This window comes from Pygoscelis adeliae, unplaced genomic scaffold, assembly GCF_000699105.1.
Source record: "Pygoscelis adeliae isolate BGI_AS28 unplaced genomic scaffold, ASM69910v1 Scaffold155, whole genome shotgun sequence".
Classification (NCBI taxonomy): Eukaryota; Metazoa; Chordata; class Aves; order Sphenisciformes; family Spheniscidae; genus Pygoscelis; species Pygoscelis adeliae.
In genome coordinates this window covers 7,043,120-7,052,492 of record NW_008824932.1, presented here as the reverse complement: position 1 = coordinate 7,052,492, position 9,373 = coordinate 7,043,120, and positions in this window count along the sequence as shown.

Sequence of the window (9,373 nt, the reverse complement as noted above, 5' to 3'; positions counted from 1 at the left end):
GACCACCTAACCAATTCCTCACCCACCAGACAGCCCACCCATGAAATCCATACCTCTCCAGTTTAGAGAGAAGGATGTTGTCGGGAACTGTGTCCAAGGCCTTACAGAGGTCCAGACAGACGACATCCGTAGCCCTTCCCGTGTCCGCTGATGTAGTCACTCCATCAGAGAAGGCCACTAGGTTGGTCAGGCAGGACTTGCCCTTGGTGAAGCCATGCTGGCTGCCATGCTTCAGACCTGGCAAAGACTTAAAGACTTGGCGGGGGGGTGGAGCAAATAATTTAAAAAAAAAAAAAAAAAATCACAGAGGGAACGAGGTTTTGATTGGCAGTGGGTGGTTCAGGAAGGAGACCTGTGGAGGGGTAGGGTTCGCCTGTTTTCCTACGAAGGCCGTGCTTACACAGTCACCCTGCCTGTCAAGGCAGGTTTTAATCCTTTGGCTGATTTCAGCCAATTCTGAAAAAGGAGCTGTGGCTTCAAACTTAATTGTACTCCTTGAAGTTTCTTGTCAACTTGCATTGAGAAGAGACACCCAAATTAGTACATTCCAAGAGATTAGCAGAATTCAACCGTTAAAGATTTTTGCTTGTCAGCAACTATTTGACTGGTCAGCACTCTTCTCTCCTAACCATAGCACTGCTGTCCCTGTCCTGCAGTGGGATGGAAAGCAGGGGAAACCAACTTCTGGGGCTTACGGTATACCAAAGCCCATAGCAAACAAGTTTAATTCACTTAATACCTTAAGAAACAACCTGTTTCTCTTAGCTAAAGAAAAGAAAATATATTTTCCAGTCTGTGAATACCATATTAAAAAAAACATTTGAAAAAGAGAAAATGTTGTGAGTCACAATAAGAATGCTTTCAAAATTCGGTATTTAGCATTCCTTCCAGCCTTACTTTTTCATATCCATATTTGAAATTATCAGAAGCAATTTTTAAATTACCGTTTAATTTTATATGCCCTTACATGTGTAACAATTGAAACCAAAGTTTTGTGACACTGAAATCAAACCATCACAATGAAATTATAATAATGGTAATACAATAGGTTCTAGAAGTGCATTCAAATATAAGTATATAGGTGCTTTAAATTGTCCATAATTGATAAATTTTACACACTTTTGTGAGAATTTAGAGTGTGCGCTCATTTTTTCCAGCAATTTCTGGTTTTGTTTTTCAAAATATTAACAATGATCAAAATTCTTTTCAGAATGTGCAGTTATTCTGTGCAATTAGCTTTTATCTTTGTATCTATACCATTATTACAAAATCGGAATAAAAAGAGAAAAAATAATTTGTTTGCCATGTTAGTGCTGTTTATGGTAATAGCAGTTTTACAGGATAAAAGTCTAGGTATTATGACCTCTGTATTCTTTAAAAAAAAAAAAAAAAAAAGAGGGGGGGCGTTTGCAACCAATTTCTCTATATTGTCTCCCCCAAATGACTCCAAAATGATGCTGTCTCTTATGTATTATATTATTTCTTTCAGGCCACACTCTTGAAAACAAGTAAAAAGCTTCTAAGATGAGCGATCTCGAGAGCTTAAGACTAAGACCGTAATTCCTTTGGGCAATTATAGGTTTTTCACCTTTAGCTGATAAACAATAGAGGCCAGAAAAATCGAGCAACACTTTTACTGAAAGTCACTTTTGCCCCGTTCCTGCAGCTCCTCTGCCGTGTTCTACCCTGAAACAACACACGGACTTGGCAGCAAACACAGCCCAGCACAGCCGCTGCTTTTCCTTGTTCTCTTGGTCCAGCTGCCGGGTCTTTGGGGCCATCTGCCATCATTTTTATTACCACGCAACTAGGTGGAAATGCGTATCATCTGGGGGACTGGAGGTACAAGATTACACTTGCCACCGCTGTTTACATATTTCAGACAATTTGAAATAAATACTAAGCTGTGCAGCCCACGGAACCTCGTGTTCAAAAAAATAGCGCAGTCCTGTGGGGTTGCTGAGGTAATAGGCAATCGTTAATTTCTATGGGGAGAATTTTAAACTGCTAAAAACTCAAATCCATTTCAGAAAAGTACTGCGGGCACTAGGTTATCTGTCCGCCTTTGAGAGACATAAGCTCACTCACTGCAGGGCTCTCCAAAGAAACTGTAGTCAAAATCACGCTGCTGCTCTGAAGTGGATTTAGTCCTTTTAATGACTTCAAGCAAATCTGAATTATTCTATATGGATTCCAGTGTAGCTCCTATCATCCAATTATCTAAGTGCCTGGAGCAGTCTCTCAAGAGTTAACTTCCACTCATCCCCTCCTGCCAGGGTTAAGACAACCTCTTTCCCACAGAGCTTTTCTCAGCCAGTCAGAAAATTTTCTGTTTCCCATTCACCTCATTATAATTAGGTCATGTTCAATAAACCCCTAGTCATTTGAGATCAGTTTATCATCTCTCCTAACAAGACAATATACCCCCCAAAACCCGAGAGACTTAAACTAAATAGAAATCGTTGAAATAAACAGTTGAAATACCGTCCTCACGTATTTTTTCCTTCTAACAGCAGCCTTTGTGAGAGTCTCTCTGCCGTGGTTTCACCTGGATTGTTTTTGTACTGGCTCTGGCCGGGACCGGGTGAACCGACAGCGGCCTGTATCGTGCTGAGGTGCGGGTTTGCGGCTAAAACAGGCTTGAGAACGCGCCGATGTGCTGGCTATTGCTGAACAGTGCTTGCACCCTGCCGAGGCCTTCCCTGTTCCCCAGGGGCGGGCTGGCGGCGGGCAAGAGGCTGGGAGGGGGCCCAGTCAGGCCTGCCCGAAGGGACGCCCCGTGCCACCTAGCGCCACGCTGGGCAGTAAAACCGGCGGGAGAGGAAGGAGTAGGGGGTTGCCTTGCCAAGGTGGCGGCTGCTCAGGGACTGGCTGGGTGGGAGGTGGTGAGTGACGGCCTTTGCATCACGGGGTTTTTTTTTCCCCCTTCTTTTGTTAAAATGCCTTTATGGCGACCCAATTTTCTGGCTTTTGCTCTTCCTACTCTCTCCCCCATCCCGCCAGCCACTAGCCCGGGCCTGTTTGCTGTTACGAGCATCCGCCGCTCGGCTGCCCAGGTTGCTAGACGTTTAGCACAGATGTTTCTGCATTCAACTTCCTTCCTCCCTCAGAAATGACTCTCCGTCACAATTTACGGAATAAAAGTCAGAGGGGCAGAGGGATCCAACCGCCATTGACTTTCCACCTCTGAACAATTTGCCTTTGTTCTTCTAAAAATATTTCTGGGAATGCTTCTATCCCCAAAAACAATACACCTTCGGTGCCATGTTACTTAATGACCCATTGCACACATCATGTTTGGCAAATAAATAATAAACTAATCAGGAAAGCCACTCTTCCAAAGAACTGAATACAGTTGGGGGTGCGTGGGCTAGCACATATTATGAATGAATTTGCAAACCAAAATAGAAAATACAGAGATGCTTTTAAAAAAAATTGCAAATAAAAGCACAGTGTTACGGCAGCATTGTGAAAATGAGTTTCTTAGCCCTTGAAGGTTTTACTGAAAAAAGAGGGTAGCACTACAGATTGCATAAAGCTGCTTTGCTTTGAGGACAGATTTTTCTCAGTTTTGCTAGGGGGAAAAAAAAAAAATAAATCTGTGTTTACCTGGTAAAAGGCAAAGTGTCTCTGTGGAATAAATAGACCCATGGAAAACCCCAGTGACCATATATGAATGCTTGGTGAAAATGACAGCCCTGCACATCTCTCATCGAGGATTAATGTGTTGAATCTGAAATACGTTTTGTTTTACTGTAACCACATTTAAAGGTTATGAGCCATATGTAATGGAAGTGTGACATTTCAGGAAACATTCATCTCTGAAGTTCAAAATACCGAAGAAGAACCTTTTACAATTTTAACCAGCTCTCCTGTGCACACGCTACTAGAAGAATCACTTTTAATTTTTACCTTTTTAATCTCATTTGTGAAATATTAAATAAGAATCCCACATTCATGTATGCCTCTCGTGTCAGAAAATCCGTGCCAATAAATTTGATATCCGTGCACCAGCATTTTGCTTTGTCTGTTTCTTCAGCAGAATTTCCTGACTATTATCTTTTCCTTTTATATATATATATATTTTTTTTTTTAGGTAATATCTAGAAATCCATATTTCTAGAAGTAGGTTTTAAATCACTGTCTGAAAGAGCCTGTCCATTAATTATAGAGGACCAGAGTATAAGAACTTAGGCACTTAAGAGGTGATATTCAGACTCCCTCTCAATGAAGCCAATACTTTAAAAAAAATTCCTCTGTTATCACGCCAAGTTAAAATAACATTTAGTTTCACTAAGGTTAAAATTTTAAAATAACTACTCAAAAGACAATTTCAAAAATTCGAAGCAGCACAACTGACTAACTTTGTATCCCTTTTGTAAACCAAGGAAAAACAGCGCTACACCGCCTACTAAGGAGCTACTCTCCTCCTTTGCAAGTGTATTTCATAAATACATTAGCTCTTTCCTCCTAACTGAAAAAGTACTAGAGACATCTGAAAAGGTTAATGTCTTTTATTAAATCAGTCTACTCAATTTACTGCCCTCCTTCAGTCAAATATTATTCCAACTGTAAGAGGAAGTTGAAGAGATCAACCTTTGTTTAAACGTTTGTCTGATTCTAGACTTAAGTTAGCAGAGAAGCAAAATGAAACGGAACCATCAGCTTCCACGCTTGTTATCCAAGAACTGGAAATGAAACATATACAGACTTATAGCTCTAAAATTTACAGAACATATTCTTTTCACTATTGTTAAAGCCTTTTAGTTGCACGATCAGCTTGATGTAGTCCTAATGATAGTTTCCTAAATATTTCATTTGTTTCTAATTTTCTATTCCGGTCATTAAAAACAAAACGTAATGGACAGCAATCCCAGTGCATATTAAGGTTACCTCAAATCTACACATAATTAATTTCCTCTGGTGCCTAATAAAGGTTTCCTGAAAGGATGCATGCACTTGATGGTCCTCAACCGCATTTTAAAATAACACAAATATAAACTCGATTCTGTGCAACTTCACTTAAACACACGCTTTAAATTGAAGTTTAAGTGCTTTGCTGAATCCATTCAGCACTGCGGTATGGGGAATATTACAGTGTTTAAATGTTAATCTTTCAAAACCAGTTTTTATTAGGACAGACTTGTTCTGATCCTTTCAAGCTGACAGGAAAGCACCGGAGTAAACAGAATCAAGAGCACAAAGAAATCTTTCTCTTCTTTCCAAGACAGAACAAGGAAAAGTTACTGCCGGAACTCCTGAGTTACCTTTTCCCCCAGAGGTTTGCGTTATGAAACTCTGTACAGGCAAATATTGCCGTATTATGCTATGGCATGTAAATGCGTTTACTTCACACTATTGTGAACCTAGATGTAGAAAAACTAAGAAGAAAAATGTGTGTGCGTAACCTGGGGGAAAGGTGGGGAAGGAGTAAAACTTTTCAATGTATAAAATCCTAGAGAATCTGACCCAGCAACACATATTTCCTGAAAATCAGATCCGGAGCCCAGATTTTTCATGTATTTTACATTTCAGGATTAACCAGTTCTTTGCTACCTCTCAGCCTCTCTTCTGCACTTCAACTTACTTGCTGCAACAAACTGCAAGGTATTTTCAAGTCCACTTTTCAGAGGACTCCTGGACTCCTCTGAGCCCACCCACCTGAATTTTCCTTCTGTGAAACCCGGGATGTGCAAGGGAAACAGGCTTCGACATTATTATGCCTATCTCCTTCCAGGCTTGGAAATATTTCCTCTTTCATGCTTTACAAATAAGTAAATATATACGTGTTGTAGTACGAACCTCAAACATTGACTCCTTTGTGAGAGAGATTTTCACAGCTCAGCCACGCTTTAAAGCCCCGAATACAGCACTTCACTTACCCAGCAGGATTGCTTAGCAGACTTAAACAGTTTCAGCAGCTCTCAAGAGTTCCCTTCATGGAAAGACTTGGCCCAAGACAGGCTACTTAAAATCCCTCTGTGTTGTACACCAATTCCAGTGATTTCTTCTGTGTCCTTCACTGCTGGAACCTCACCCTTTCCTTGCTGAATTGTAACGTGGTGAAAGATTCCCTAGTTCCCTGCTGCCACGATGCCTATGGACAGTACAAAATGGTAACAGTTAGGTTGGTGAACTACGACAGGAGCTTACAGCGCTGACCATGTTTGTTTAACTGTTACCTCCTCCCGCACCTTTTGCTGATCCATCCACATGGAGACTAATGCCTAAATTGTGACTCTCTGGGTCAAGACTGTCTCCTTGCCTCTCTATTTCATGGAGATCTTTCGTGGAGAGGCTCGGTCCTTGCAGTGCCTAGACATTACCGTAATATAAGTTACTTCTACTAATAATTATGTCATTATTAATGCTAGTACGTATGTCATACAGAGAAAGATTTCTAACAGCATCATAAACAAGTCCAGGCTTTGCTTTGATGTGTGTGAGCCCGTTCTTGAATAACAATACTAAAATACAACCTTAGCACTTAAACATTATACGCATCCCCTATTTATGATCTCGGTGCGGTAGCAATCAATATTCCCCTTCCTGAAACAGCTCTCTACAAACACCATCTTCAAAAACTGGCGAAGTCTCTGGTAACATACTGCACCTACTGGTAGCACAACAGTAAGGGCAATTCAACCCTTTGATTTTAAAACTTTGCACAAGCCTTGACACACTGTACGCCTTCACAGTGTTGTTCCAGTGCTCAAACATTACTGCTCGGAAAACCCAGCTGTAGATGTCTTTCCAGTAGGGATAAATGTGTGACAGTCTCGTCTGTCTCCAGCTAAGCCATGGTGACCTGCACTGCACTTCAACGCGGTACCTCGTTAGCAGCAAAAGGAAAGTGCTGCCTAGGGGAAAGGAGACAGGAACTGGGTATGTTTACTATATTTTTGGTAGAAGAGTTCACAGAACCCTTCCCCTGCTTTTCTGGACTATCTGTCTTCAAAACACAGCATTGTCTCCCAAGGACTTTTGGAGGAAGGACTTCTCTGGGACAGGGTGGAATAGCAGGTCAGGATGTGAGTTAATTCAATACTTACTCGGAGAGATCTCTCCGGGGATTTTCAAGGATTCATGGCCACACCAATGCTCGACTTGATTCAGAGCGAGAACGTCCCCTAGGTTCCTATAACAAGGCAAAAACCTTAAACGCTCTGCATCTTATTACTGTCCATGAGGGCGGGTAGGTGAGATGGTCTCAGATTCTTTTCTTCCTTTTTCTTTTTTCCTTTTTAATTTCTCCGGGCATTGTTTTGTTCTGCTGAAAACCAAGGTGGCATCAAAATCTCATTTTTTACAGAAATCTTGCTGTTATACATTGGTTAACTGTAATGAAAAGATCCTCTATCACACGGTATTATTAAAACAGAGACTTTACGCACAGCAAACAGGAGCAAGTGAGAGGGTTGCCATAGCCTGCCTGACTATTTAACTGGCAATTAACACACCTATTATTTTATTCTATCTTTTTTCACTAGGAAAACAAGTTGGCAGCTAAGAGGATATAGTCTAGAATTTACACTATCAAAGTAGTTATATATTACGGAGTTTTAGCACATTCAGCAAGTAAGATAAATGCTACCACTTTCCACACTCAGCTTTGAAAACGTGGCCTGTAAGTATTAAAACCCTCCCAAACACACTGGGAAAAAAAACTTGCAGATGTACAAACCAGGATGAATAAAAAGAGTACCTGTGAATATTTTGACCTCAAAATTGTACTCAAAATATGAAATACATAAATTTTAGAAACACTGCCTGGTTTTGATGCCCTTGAATGCAGGCAACATTTTTCTTAAGAGACCAAATTACTTCAAAGCATTACTGACACCTTGGACATCTACTCAAAATCACAAAAGCCATAAGGCATTTGTAGACTGTTGTCTCATTTCCCTCCACGGTTTGTCAAAGCGCTACAAACGTCCAGGGCTACCTAAGACAAGTAGCAAGAATCTAGAGGCCTTATCAAAAGGCTAGAGAAGAATGGGCCTCAATTAAATATATCCTTAAACAAGACAGATCTTTGAATTGCAAACATATGATCTGAATACTACGTTGAGTAGTTTTCTTGTAGGGGAATCATCGGACCATACCTTTCAGCCATTACGAATTACTGCTCAGTATCCCTTTTTATTACGCCAGCTGATAGATGGTCAGATATTGGTGAAAGACAAGTTGCCTAGAAACTGGACCCAGTCCAGCCACAGTAACTGCGAAGGAACCTCCAAGACACATGGCTATTCCCAGAGCTAAACACTGTTTTCTCTTCAGCCGGGACCTGGCGAAGGCGCGCTGGCTCATGCCTGCCACCGTAGGCTTCCTTTTGCAGGCTAGCACTTTGCGCCAGACTGAACGAGGAAATAATATATCCCAAGCCCTTTGAACTCTGACACACTGTGGAGGTGAGGCGTTCTGCCTCTACCTGCATGCTGCTGCACTAACATCTCTTGTTCCCTGAAGAGCAACCAGTGTCCACCAACACTTGGCCTTAAGACTCCTTTGTCACTAGGTAAGGAAAAGCATAGGTCAAATTTATTCTGGCTCTTGATTGCAAAGCAGAAAACAGTTACCAAACGGAAATCGGTAGAACAAAAGATCAACATCTACCTGGAACTCAGGGCGATTATGGGCTGCTGAATAGATTTCCTTCCCTGGACATCTCTCAGCTGCCTGGGCTGAGGGTCTACTTCAGCAGACATCCTCCCCTCATTGTTTCTTCTTTGGAAGAAACAACTCTTACCCTGGTTCATGGTCTTCTAATTATATTTCTTTTCTTCTAGCTAAATATTGAGCACAAAGAAATCTTAAAAACAGATCCTGACACCCCCCCCAATACCTGCTTTTCCTGCAATTCAGTACGCTGATATCATTGTATACCAAATGCAAATTACCACGCGTAGCTCACTGGGAACAAAAGCTCTTCTAAACGTAACCTCTTCTCTCTGGATGACTTTCCAGCGCGTGGGTATTTTAGACATGGTTCACTCTCCCTACAATGCATGTGAAGTAAGAGCAGTTTGATTTACAACCCCACTGCTATGGTATATTTTCAATTAGCCCACTTTCGCTAACCTAAGCAACTATGCTTAGCTTATTGCAATACTTCCTAAATCACCGTATGCGCTCAGAAACCATTTATCACTCAGATACCATACAACTAATACCATTTTCAACTTATCCCCAGCATTTTTGTAGAGACAGAGACAGAACACCTCACGGAAATGGGTGGATTTAAGAAGGCACCACGTTTGGACTGTGCAGCACCTTCTCCCCATGCACACTGTCTGTAGGGAATCTGCCACAAAGCTGTAAAAGGAGAAATGACTTGAGAAATGTTTTCAGTATTAATTTAAATCTACAG